Here is a 13,776-nt window from a genome sequence, read left to right as displayed (position 1 = left end):
GAAATATTTCAATTCAGGAATGCTGCTATGGTGCCTTATGGGAGTTGTAATCATGTGCCTCATGCTTCCATTCTCCTCCATAGGACAGGATCTGTGGTCAGATTCCAACTCCCATGATACACCATGGTTTCTCCTGCTGGTGAGGGGAGGCAGTTGCATCGTAAGAGTCCCTGGCCTTGGTGCACCATGAATGTTGCAGTTTAGCTGGGTAACCTGGTTCATAGAGGAGAATGGGGACCTGAGGAAACTGAACTGCAGCTCCCATAAGTCACTATGACAGAACATCTGAATCTTAATATTTTTTTGGGGGGGGGATTTGGTTTTTAGACAAAAAAATTGAAATTTTCAGCAGAAAGCAGAAACTTTTCATGAAAAAATGGTGTTCAGTTAAAATTCCAATTCTCTGTCAAAAATGGTTTTAACAGAAAAATTTCAACCATCCCTAGCATTCATTCATATCACAAATCCCAAACTACCATCAGATGGCAGCAATTTTTAGTCATCACCATCCCTGCAGGCTTTGAATGAATGATCTAGAGGCAGTGAAATCTATTGCCAGTTCCCTAATCTGTCCAATCCTCTATTTAAAAAAAAAAAAGTGGTAATTAATTGGATGTTAGACTTTTCTTCATACATTTGGGGGAGTTCACATGTTGTTTGGAGATGGGGGTGTATTTTCATTTCTATACCCGATTTTTGCTGTTCTCCCTAGGATTCCATTCTTACTGCTTATTATTTTTCTAAACAAAAAAGTGATTTTTGATTACAACATTTAAGATATACAAGGATGCCAAGTGTTAAGAATGTGCAGAAAGGTGTGATGTCTACAAATAGAGCCAACCTACAAAACGGTGAGTGACTAAAAATGGAGAAGATAAACAAGACACTGTTTAGGCTAACTTAGCCCCCCCTTTTCCCTCCAAATGTGGGTTTATATATGTCACCAGAACTAAGTTAACCTTAACTGTGTCATGTTTAATTTGGCCATTTAAATGGCTAACCCTTTTTGTAACTTGGCTCTGTTTGTAGTTGTCACACCTTTCAATTACTGACCTTCTCTTGTCTAACTTGTTTTTAAATACATATTTGAATATTTTTGTTCATATTTCATTTCCTGGTTGTTTTTTTCTGTAGCAAATATTACAGAAAATAATTCTTATGATAGGAAGACTCATTTTTAATGAGACAATTTCTCAACTTCTCAATACCAATAGCTTAGACTCTGTGCAAAAAGATTGTGATGGAAAAACTCATTGAAATAAAGGCATTGCCTTTTTCATAAATGTGACTGAAAGTTACTGTAAAGATGCAAATTTGTTGCAATTCTCAGACAAAACTGAGTTAAGCTGTTGTGAGATTGTGATTTAATAAACAAACATTTTCTCCAATTTTCTCTTCATGATTTTGTTTGTTAAAACGGGGTTTAAAAGTTATGACTGCAAACCTCTGAAATTTTGAGACGACAATGTGCTTCTACATCTTGAAATTAGAGTATTGAAAATGTGTACCAGGTAGCATTGGTTTTTGTGACCGTTTTATACATGCATGTGTCCATTATTTGTAAATGCTATCATTTCTGGTTAATGGAGAGTTGTTGCATGTATTGTAGATTTACTAGCTTTATGTCTAATGTCATCTGTATAATTTGTGGCACATGGAATCTTTGTGGACCAGATCCAGTTCCCATAAAATTCAATGGAAGGCCCTCCATTGACTTAATTGTATCAAAACTTTAATAAAGAGAGTGGGAATTATTTTCACTATCACATATGTCTCTTCAGGAATTATGGAGTGGTGAAAGTTAGTAGTTCTTGTAGTTAAGTTTGCAACTGAGTTTCTGTAATAAACTGATTTTGGCTCCCATGCTAACCACCACAGAAATGTTGTACTAGTACGTAGGTTTTGTTATCCTGTATGTGAGACGGGTTTGATGGTCTCAGAACAATTCGCACCAAAGAAGGGTGCATGTTCCAAAATTCACTACATCTGGTATTAATTGACAACTTTACTGCCAGTCTCTGCTCAGTAACTCACCACTATCTGTTTGTATACCTGTTTTGCAAATCCCCAAACATTCTAGTCTTGTGTGCACAATAAAAGTAACGTTATCATGGTGCTCACAAAAGTCATGTATTCTGTGATTCTGCATCTTTTTCTTGAGCTTTATCATTACCTCTCCTTCCTACAGCATCCTATCTATGATGAAAAAGTGTCCTTGACATGGGGGAACATACTTTCACATATACAACCTCGCAGCGAGTGTATGTATCTTTGCCAGTGGTATGTGCTGGTTATTTTCCTGTTTCAGGCTGGTGACTAATGGGCAAAGTGCTGAGTCTCTGACAGAACTATTGGCTATGGGGCATATTGTTTGTCATTGTTTTTTTTTTTCTGGTTTGGACCTTATCTATAACCAATTTGCACATTGTGGGTTTGCAGTTATTCTTTTAATTAATATTTTTCATCTTCTCTCCTCATCCAGGTTTTCATGGTCTCTGGAATTTTGCAGTACTTTTGCCATAGTCCAGTAAGACATTTTTCTTTATTTTCTGATGGTAGATTTTGCCATTTAGTGATTTCCCCTCTATCCTCTATCACTGGCTGTTGTGTTTGCTGTATGGTAGGGGTCATTCCTTTAAGTTTTGCATCATTTGCCTGATTCAGTGGTCTTATCATAATACAGATATAGACAGTTTCTTTCACTTATCATTTAGACTTCAATTTTTCTGAAGGTTCCATTATTGGTTTAATTTGTTCTAGTTTCCTTCATGATCTGTTGCTAAAGCTTTCTTTCCTAGCAGTGATAGCTGCCTGAATCTTCACTGAAGCCAGCTGTGCACTCATGGTTGCTTTTCTTATGCTCTGTGATGGTTTTTTTGGAGGTATCATCAGCATATTTAACCTACAAAGAGTTCTGTGGCACCTTTAAGACTAACAGATGTATTGGAGCATAAGCTTTCGTGGGTGAATACCCACTTCGTCAGACGCATGTAATGGAAATATCCAGAGGCAGGTATAAATATGCAGGCAAGAATCAGTCTGGAGATAACGAGGTTAGTTCAATCAAGGAGGGTGAGGTCCTCTGCTAGCAGTTGAGGTTTGAACACCAAGGGAGGAGAAACTGCTTTTGTAGTTGGCTAGCCATTCACAGTCTTTGTTTAATCCTGATCTGATGCCGTCAAATTTGCAAATGAATTGAAGCTCAGCAGTTTCTCTTCGGAGTCTGGTCCTGAAGTTTTTTTGCTGTAAGATGGCTACCTTTACATCTGCTATTGTGTGTCCAGGGAGGTTGAAGTGTTCTCCTACAGGTTTTTGTATATTGCCATTCCTGATATATGACTTGTGTCCATTTATCCTTTTACATAGTGACTGTCCAGTTTGGCCAATGTACATAGCAGAGGGGCATTGCTGGCACATGATGGCATATATAACATTGGTGGACGTGCAGGTGAAAGAACCGGTGATGATGTAGCTGATCTGGTCCTGTGATGGTGTTGCTGGTGTAGATATGTGGGCAGAGTTGGCATTGAGGTTTGTTGCATGGATTGGTTCCTGAGTTAGAGTTGTTATGGTGCAGTGTGTGGTTGCTGGTGAGAATATGCTTAATGTTGGCGGGTTGTCTGTGGGCGAGGACTGGCCTGCCTCCCAAGGTCTGTGAAAGCGAGGGATCATTGTCCAGGATGGGTTGTAGATCACTGATGATGCGTTGGACGGGTTTAAGCTGAGGACTGTAGGTGATGGCCAGTGGAGTTGGTTTCTTTCTTGGGCTTGTCTTGTAGCAGGAGGCCTCTAGGTACCCGTCTGGCTTTATTGATTTGTTTCCTTATTTACTTGTGCGGATATCATAGTTTTGAGAATGGTTGGTGAAGATTTGTAGGTGTTGGTCTCTGTCTGAGGGGTTGGAGCAGATGCGGTTGTACCTTAGTGCTTGGTTGTAGACGATGGATCGCGTGGTGTGTCCGGGGTTGAAGCTGGAGGCATGAAGGTAGGCATGGCGGTCGATGTGTTTTCTGTATAGGGTGGTGTTAACGTGACCATCACATATTTGTACGGTGGTGTCTAGGATTCTAGGATTGGTCCAGGCTGAGGTTGATGCCAGGGTGGAAGCTGTTGAAATCGTGGTGTAATTCTTCCAGAGTCTCCTTCACATGTGTCCAGATGATGAAGATGTCATCAATGTAGCGTAGGTAGAGAAGGGGCGTGAGTGGACGAGAACTGAGGAAGCGTTGTTCCAGGTCAGCCATAAAAATGTTGGCATATTGTGGGGCCATGCGGGTGCCCATGGCGGTGCCACTGGTCTGGAGGTATATATTGTCACCAAATTTGAAATAATTGTGCGTGAGGATAAAGTCACAGAGCTCAGCAACAAGTTGTGCTGTGTCATCATCAGGGATACTGTTCCTGACAGCTTGTATTCCATCTGTATGTGGGATGTTTGTGTAGAGAGCCTCCACATCCATGGTGGCTAGGATGATGTTTTCTGGGAGAATAACCCCGGTCTACTACCCAAGATCCACAAACCTGGAAATCCTGGACGCCCCATCGTCTCTGGAATTGGCACACTCACTGAAGGACTATCCGGATATGTGGACTCTCCGCTCAGACCCTATGCCACCAGCACTCGCAGTTATCTCTGTGACACCACTGATTTCCTGAGAAAGCTACAATGCATTGGTGATCTCCCAGAAAACACCAAGTAAATAAGGAAACAAATAAACAGAGCCAGACGTATACCCAGAAGCCTCCTCCTACAAGACAAGCCCAAGAAAGAAACCAACAGAACTCCACTGGCCATCACCTACAGTCCTCAGCTTAAACCTGTCCAACACATCATCAGTGATCTACAACCCATTCTGGACAATGATCCCTCGCTTTCACAGACCTTGGGAGGCAGGCCAGTCCTCGCCCACAGACAACCCGCCAACATTAAGCATATTCTCACCAGCAACCACACACTGCACCATAACAACTCTAACTCAGGAACCAATCCATGCAACAAACCTTGATGCCAACTCTGCCCACATATCTACACCAGCAACACCATCACAGGACCAGATCAGCTACATCATCACCGGTTCTTTCACCTGCATGTCCACCAATGTTATATATGCCATCATGTGCCAGCAATGCCCCTCTGCTATGTACATTGGCCAAACTGGATAGTCACTACGTAAAAGGATAAATGGACACAAGTCATATATCAGGAATGGCAATATACAAAAACCTGTAGGAGAACACTTTAGCCTCCCTGGACACACAATAGCGGATGTAAAGGTAGCCATCTTACAGCAAAGAAACTTCAGGACCAGACTCCAAAGAGAAACTGCTGAGCTTCAGTTCATTTGCAAATTTGACGGCATCAGATCAGGATTAAACAAAGACTATGAATGGCTAGCCAACTACAAAAGCAGTTTCTCCTCCCTTGGTGTTCACATTTCAACTGCTAGCAGAGGACTTCACCCTCCCAGATTGAACTAACTTCGTTATCTCCAGACTGATTCTTGCCTGCATATTTATACCTGCCTCTGGATATTTCCATTACATGCGTCTGATGAAGTGGATATTCACCCACGAAAGCTTATGCTCCAATACATCTGTTAGTCTTAAAGGTGCCACAGGACCCTCTGTTGCTTTTTACAGATCCTGACTAACACAGCTATCCCTCTGATATTTAACCTACTAATTTCTACCTTGTTCTCATATGGTTCTGAATATCTATTCTAGGTCTCCAGTCCAATTTATTACATTTGTGTATAGTTCTTTCATCATTTATAAAGCACTAATTGTTCACTAAGCCTTTTGCTATTGAGATCATGATATTGAAAAGTGAAGGAGCATTAGAATGTGTAAGCTGCAGGTAAATTTCCACCTAAATACCTATTTTGTTGGCATTGTGGAAAAGGCTAGAATTCTAAGGAATATACAACAGCTACCGTCTTTTCTTTTCGATACATGTTTGATTATATCCAAAAAGAAAAGTTCATCATTTTTCTCCAATTCTTATATTGTTTAATTAATTGGGAGGCAAGATGGGCTGATGGGTTAAGCAGAAAACCAGGAGTCAGGACTCTTGGATTTTATTCCCAGCTCTGCCGCTGACTCATTGCATGAGTTTGTCACTTTGACATTTCTATGCTACAATTTCCCTGCTTGAAAGAAGGTATAAGAATACCTACTATCACACAGTAGGCCTGATCCTGCACCATTAAAGTTAAATGGAGTTGTACCATTGATGTCAATGGGAGCAGGGTGTGGGTCACTGTGAGACTTACTTAATGAAGTACTGTGAATTTCTTGATAAAAGTGCAAAATATCATTATTAATAAATAGCTTCAGTGCTTTAAAAACTTGCAAGACTGATTCAAGATTCTTGAAAATAAAGACTGATAGAGATTTTCCTTAAGGATCTCCCCCATGGTTTTGGCTAGATGGATTTCTAATGAGTAAGTCTTTTATTTCTGGGACATTCTGTCTCTCTCTGCCACAATTATTCATGTTCAAGTCCTAGAGCCAAATTTTGCTCTGAGATGCATATTTGTTGTTCCCGTTGGCTTTGCTGGAAGCTGCAGGCTCTTATTCTAAACTATCACTTGGCTCCCATTATTGCTGTGGTCATATTTGCTTGTCTAAAATGACTGTGTTTCTCCATTTAAAATCTTGTAATATTTAATCTTTACTGAGATACTACTGTATTTTTTCTTTCATTACTAACATCCTATTGTAATATTGATTTTTTTGTTTTGTTTTGTTAAATGGGACTACATTGGTAATTTTGGCTGGCAGCTTGTTTTTGTTTTCTTTTGTATACTTTTGAGTGGCATAGAACATTCGATACAGTGTATTGTAGTTGACTTCCTTGATATGACCTATACGTTTTGTCTGTCTAAAGTAATTTAATGTTATCTAATTTTTCTGTGCAGCTCCCAATCACCATGGTATTTAGATTCTAAATTAAAACCCTCTTCTGAGCCTTGTAATGATGCTGACTTCCTGTTTGAGTGAGTGACCTATTCATTGTCATTCTTTCTTTTATAAACTGTTTTTCTTTACATATTGATTTTGTTCTAAACATTAGTGACCACGCACTGGTTCAGATCAGGAAAGAGAGTAATTTTTATACCCACAAATGTACACACAGTCACATGCACTTGTAGTGGACAATTGCTTCAGCGATTGAATTCTAGTCAAGAGATATTGCTACAGGCCAGATCCTGGAGTCTGGTTGACTTGCACGTGGACTCAATCATGGAGATGTGTATGTGTTTCAAAAGTATGCCTTTGAATTCTCTGAGTCCAGGGAATACTGAGGTGTGGGGCTGGCCCCCTGTGACAGGTTAAAATGGCCTTTGGGCTGCTTCAGTTTACACTGGTCACCAAAGGCCCAAAACCACAGCTAGGAATCCAATATACGTGCGACCTGTCATATCCCTTCACAGGCAGCAGGTGGGGGTGATGTAGGAGCCTTTACATTAGCTTTATGCCACCTGAGTATTCCTCTTATACTGCAGAGATCCTCCAGGGGTCATATTCATCAGCTGTATGACCAGAAAATTGCCAGTGATGCAGTTCAAAATGACCACTCTATACCGACTCTCTATAGGTCTTCCTCCGGTCCCATTATTGGGGAAACATTTTCAAAAGTTCCCAAGTGATAGGAACCTCAATCCCATTAACTTGAACTCTTTAATCCATGATTTGTAACTCATGATTCAGTAACTCAAGCAGAAGTTAGGGGTCTATTACAGGAGTGGGTGGGCAAGGTTCTGTGGCCTGCAATGTGCAGAAGGTTAGACTAGATGATCACGATGGACCCTTCTTATCTTAAAGTATATGAGTCTATGAGTTTGAGTCTCTGGTGCTGCATCACCTTGCCCATTGCTTGAGGAATGAGCACCAGCTGATGTGCAGTCCTAAAGGGAAAATCAGGTCACTGATTTAGTCACCTGAATAAGAATTTCAGAGTCTAACTTTAGGCACATGTTTTTGAATCTTGGCTGTAAACTTTAAGATTCTTATCTGCACTGAAGTGAGCTTCTCCAGCGAGGCTATGAACCTCTTTTTCAGTGCCCCCCAAGTCATTAATGTTCTGAAAAAATACCATTTTCACAGGGAAAAAGTCCACCTGGGGAAAAAATTGGCTTCCATTTTTGTAGAAAAGTGTTGAGGCAAAACAACAAAATACTTGTTTGCTCGGCACACAACTGATAAAATTAAAATTCTATTGGCTGCTTTTGTTGCATCTATGTTACCACTTAGCACAGAGCTACTTGTAATGACAGACAAAAAATAGTGTCCATGCTCCTGCCTGAAAAGGAACATCACTGACTTAGCAGGCGAACCACTTTCTCTGCTGTAGCGCCAAGAGAACAGGACAAGACTCTCTTAAAACTGAGCAGTGTCAACTCCCTTAACACCCACCAAGAGCACTACTTCCTTCCCATCCCCCTTCCCTACCCTCCCCATTGTAGAGTTGAGGTCATTGCCTCCACAACAACCATACCAAGCTATGACAGATGGTGCTGTGTGCAGGATGGCTTGCATATACCATCAAACCATGGTACCATACTCTTCTCTTTGTGAACAGAACTGTAGGAGAAAGCGATTCACAAACTATGAATTTGTTGTCAATTTTATTATACTTAAGGCAGGCAGTAATTTCAGTTTTCACTGCCATTAGATAATAATAGTAATTAATTAGTAAGTCACACTGTTGGGATCTAGAGGTGAACTAACATGGAAAATGTAAATTAAAAAAAAAGCCACTAATACCTCAGTTTTCTGCTACAATTGAGGGTTTATGTCTGTTTGTCTCTCCAGAATGAATTGCTGCTCTTAACAGCAACTTTATATTGCCCTCAGCACTGTCTGTGAAATATTTGCTGCAAAGAGAGGTGCTGCACCAAAAATAGCCATAGAGGGGCCAGGAAATTAAGGGAAAAGCTACCAAGGATTGTGCTTGTTCTAACATTAATGACCTCTGTGCTCCCTCAGATCATCCCTCACATAAATTTTCCATAGTGCTATATTTGTCATCAATGATAGAAATATTTGAATTCTCTCTCACAGGGAAGTGTTGACTAAATCAAATCTACATTCATGTTATTCCTTCCCTTTCAGATGCTGACACCAATGATAGGACAGGCTTTTTCTCCAGCATTTTACATCATCACCTTTGAGGCAATATTGGACACAGTCAAAGGAAGCAGTAGGACATGTACAGAGCTTTCAATTCAAGGTCATTCTGAACCCTCTAACCCGTAAAAAATAAAAATAGGTAAATAAAATTGGGAATTATCCTGAGTCATTTTAACTATGAATTGTTTGCAGCTGTCAGAGTCAGAGCCACATAGTTCACTGTGGTTCAATTTCCTTTTCAATTGGACAAACATATTATAGCAGATTTCCTATTTTGTTTTAAATAACCTCGTAGGGGATCTGCATGCCCAATATATATAAAAAAAGTTTATATTAGCTTAGGCTATTTATAGAACTTCAAAGAGGGTTGAAAGATAGTAAAAAAATTAATTGATCCCATCAAGCAACAGACACTAAAACTCAGTGTTTGAAATGCCTTCCTCCACCGAATCAATTCATAGCAAGAGTGATTCTGATTTACAGGATGGCTAAACTCATTTCCACATCTTCCGATGCCACGTAGCAGAATTCAGAGCTCTGTGGTTTGGACGGGTACATCAGTAATTCACCCTGAGTCCTGCGTGCCAAAGAAAGATTAAAGATAATATTCCTGGCTGGGGCATTCAAAGACACCTAAAGGAGTTAGGCATCCAACTCCCAATGAAACCAAGTCAGTTAGTCACCCAACTCTCGTAGACACCTTTGAAAACCTCAGCCATTGGGTACCAAGCCCTGTGATCTGAAAGCAAACTGCAAACAGCATTTCTCTCAACCTCTCCCAGTCAAAATGTGGGATTCAATGATTCAGTCATGTAAATGGCTCTTCCTACAACCTCCATTTTATGACTTTTTATTTCTTATTTTAATAATTTCCAACAATAAGAGTGAGGGGGCATCAAATTTACATGGAAAATAGGAAACTTTGGGACTGAAATGAGGAACATTTGCAAACAGCAAGCATGGCACTGTGTACAGCCAGCACAGGATCCACCTTGGATGAGTGAAGGCCCCTCAGCCCCAAGGGAGATGTCATGATAAGATCCAAGGGGAGAGGAGGGCAGGCAGTGGATGGAGAGATTTCATTTTGACTTGGTCAATGTGCATAGCCCATATACCTGACTCTTCAGGGGCAACATTATTTTTGTGATGTTTGGGTGAATCTAGGTCCAATATAGCTTTAGATCATGCTTTTTAGAAGAAGGTGGCATAAGAACACGGGAGTCTTCCAGAACCAGACTTACCCATGGGTAGGACAGGAATTTGATGGGGAAAAAAGAGCAATAGCTAAGGCCAGGTAGGGGAATTCAATATCTGGTCAAGACTATTACTGATAGACTTCAATGCATAGCTTTGCTTAGCAACATATAGTTTCCTTAGGAAGAATTCATTATTTATATTTTTATGGCAGAGCATCTATATTCCAAATCTAGGGTTACATTTTTGTATGTCTAAGAAGTACTGGTAACAACAAAGCTAGATTTGCACAGGCTTCAAAACAGCCACCTCAGATGGATGCAGTATTTGGTGTGGCTTAATTTGGGCTTGAACTCTGTGGGGCAGTAGGGTGGAATAAAGATTAGCCAGATCAGAGCTTTGAGTCACAGATCATGCATTAAATAGCTCTAATTCTAAAATAGTGGAAGGGTCTCATAAGCTATCTGTTTCAAGTGCAAACTCTTTCCCATCTCTGACCATTGCAACTGGACCTCCCAAGTTCTTAAAAAAAGAGTCTGCAAATGAAAATCCTTAGGACACCCCATAAATAAAATCATCTAGCATTAGTATATCAATGACAACATGCATTCTTAAGGAGGCACCACCAGGAACACACACACTTTCATTCAACGAAGTTGCATATTTTATTTTTGTAGGTACCATCAAATGGTTTTAATGCTGGAAAAGAGACATTTTTCCCATTCAGATATATTCATGGGATCACACAGATTTAGAAAGACTGGATTTAAATGAAATTAGTATCAGCTGGGTTTCAGAAAAATCAGTTATTGTGTCATAAGAAACTGATGGTTTGATTTTCAAGGTGAATATTATCTAAAAGTGAAATACTGGCTAATTCAATATTTTCTGCTATACTGATCATTTTGTTCTGTTTTCTTTAGAGAGAACTGCCTTCCAGGCCTGGCTTTTTCCACTGCTCTGGATTCTGTCCTTAATGAAATCTTAAAATAATGAGGCATAACTTTTATTATAAACATTATTAAAAAGCAGTTTCTAAAACTTCAGGGCTATGCAGCTGGTTTATAGTAGGTTATATGGTATAAATAATTTTCAATAATAACATAAATATAATATTAAGTTTATGTGGATCTATGTATTCTGAACTAAAATAGAGGATTACTGAGAACTTTGCCCACATGACCTTGGAACTATGACCTTTCCTTTTCTGTGATTTTTTTCCCCCTTCTGGTTTATTTTTAGTCTGAAGTGAGCTATGGTCCAGGAAGCCAGCATAGCTTGGGATATTGTGTCCAACATAGGTAAAAAAACAACAACCCCATGGCAGTATGAAATGTGGGACATTAAAAATAAATACATAAATAAAATAAACATGTGAACTGTTACACTAAAGAGAGATTGTCCTGGTATCTTTGGCATGTAGTGCCTCTGCTTTCCTGTGTTCTTGTGAGGTAGCTGGTGTGCGGGACTAAACCGGTACCTGTTTTGATACCATAAAAAAACTCAGACACAAAAATCCACCAAGAACTTACCTGCCTTATGTATCATCTCCTCAGACAATAATTTTCCAGTCAGTCCCTCCCCTCCTCACAATTATTCGTTCAGCTGCTGAGAGAGTCGAGGATGATTTGTGACATTTCGGAATTACAATAATGGTCCAAAAAGTTGTTCATTTTCTCTCAGACAATCCAAAACTAAAGCAGTTAAATTAACCCATTAGCTGCTCAAATACCTGTTCTCCAGCTTTCTGTTCTATTTTTCATTTACAACCAGATCACACAATGTGTATTCACATTAGTGAACACTTACTCATGCAAGTAGTTCCAGTGAAGACAAATAATTCCTGTGCCAATTGCACTACCACTTTGTACAAGGATTGGACTATCAGGGTCTTCTCTAACAGAGACAAACTTAACAAGGAGTCTCTTCCACATGTTAAATTAAAGATGACTGCCCTGTAGTTTCTAGCAGTTGGAGTAATTTGAGCTCTGACTGATTTGGGGACTGAAATGCATGGGCCAAATTCTGCTTTCACTTCCGTTGGTGTAATTCCATTGAACACTCTAGATTTACACCACTGTAACAGAGGGTTGTGGCCCATTGGGTATAATTTTGGGGCTCACTCTTTGGGTGTAAGGGCCACTGGAATTTCAAAGTCAAGTTGAAGAGTGAGCCAGAGGATTAAAGTTCAATGAAGTGGCCAGCTTTGAAATCTCCAGCAGAAAACCCTGATATGGTCCTGGCTCCAATACAGGAATGCACTTAAGCATGTGCTTAACTTTAAGTAAGTGAATAGTCCAGCTGAAGGCACTGGGACCACTCATGTACTTAAGTGTGTTACTGGATCAGGGCCAGAGTACTCAGCGCCTTATAGGATCAAGCCCCTAGAAGAGCTAGATTGTAGCTTCTCAGCCAGCACCTGCTGCAGGGGGAGTGGAGTGGAGCCTCACTGCTCCCAGAGGAGTACTGGAGAGATGGTGCCTCTGGCAGACACAGGCTCTCCAAGACTGCTCCATAGTAAATGGCTGGGGGTGAGCTCTCTGCTTCATCTCCTAGGCTGCAGATGGGGTCCATGCCAAGAGGCCATCTCCTCCCCCCACGCCCTGTCCCTGTTTGGTTGTGGGGGAGCAGTGGCGCAGGAGTGAGCAGTCTCTATTGTCGCTGTCCAGAGCACAGGCTGCTATTCCAGCCATGTGAGGAGGTACAGGCTGCTCGTGTGCCCCTCCACACCAGCGTGGCTGAGCAAAGACCTCTGACAATCTGGACCATAATGTATTGAAAAGGTAATGCCAATGACTCATTTTATAACCAAGTTATCATTTATCCTACTAGCAAAATCTGTTCAACCCTGGTTATACAGGTTATATAGTAATAAAAGTTCAAGTTTCCATAAAAGTGCCGTTGAACTGTAAATTAATGTGAGGTAAAGCAGTTGCCCAAGGGAATAACCAAGCTTCCGAAAGTTGTGTCCTAAATTAATTAATGCTGAGTTCCTCACTGACTGAGAAAAGAATGAATCTATCACAGGCTTTCATTGTTGATCGCTGAAGGTTTGCTTCAAAGAGCCATTGTCGCTTACATTGCCATTATGTCTCCATTTTGCTTTGTTAACTAAAAATGGTAAATTCATGACTGGGATGTTGTTATTTTTTTAGTTACTGCCACGCCCCTCTATATTTGCAAAGCAAAATCATTTCTCTGACAGGTCATGTGACTCACAATCCACAGTGGTGTGTAGCTCTGTTGCTCATGAAACCCCTTATATTTGCAATTCTTGTTCTCCAGCCTCCATCCCCTCCTCTGCAAGTAACAGACTTCTTTTATTTCACCTTTAAAAGCTTTGTTTGCTCTTTACCATACAGTTATAAAGCCCTGTGTGATCCTGTGTGTTAAGAACATTACATACAAATTAAACAATTGTTCTCTGATTCATAGGAGTCTACTACT

At 40.3% G+C, this 13,776-nt stretch overlaps 1 long non-coding RNA gene across 3 annotated transcripts in view; it reads left to right on the top strand.

Moving 5' to 3' along the window:
* Window positions 1-11,672, top strand: part of LOC128833445 (uncharacterized) — a 109,156-nt gene extending 97,484 nt beyond the window's left edge. For all 3 annotated transcript variants that reach the window (XR_008444237.1, XR_008444236.1, XR_008444238.1), the window contains 4 exons: window positions 2,483-2,527; window positions 6,921-6,998; window positions 9,118-9,274; window positions 11,253-11,672. This is a non-coding gene — a long non-coding RNA (uncharacterized LOC128833445). The remainder of the gene's footprint in view (window positions 1-2,482; window positions 2,528-6,920; window positions 6,999-9,117; window positions 9,275-11,252) is intronic.
* Window positions 11,673-13,776: the final 2,104 nt, after the last annotated feature.

Source organism: Malaclemys terrapin, chromosome 3 (genome assembly GCF_027887155.1).
Source record: "Malaclemys terrapin pileata isolate rMalTer1 chromosome 3, rMalTer1.hap1, whole genome shotgun sequence".
Classification (NCBI taxonomy): Eukaryota; Metazoa; Chordata; order Testudines; family Emydidae; genus Malaclemys; species Malaclemys terrapin.
Note: the sequence above shows the minus strand (reverse complement) of the source record. Positions and strands in the feature narration are given on the sequence as shown.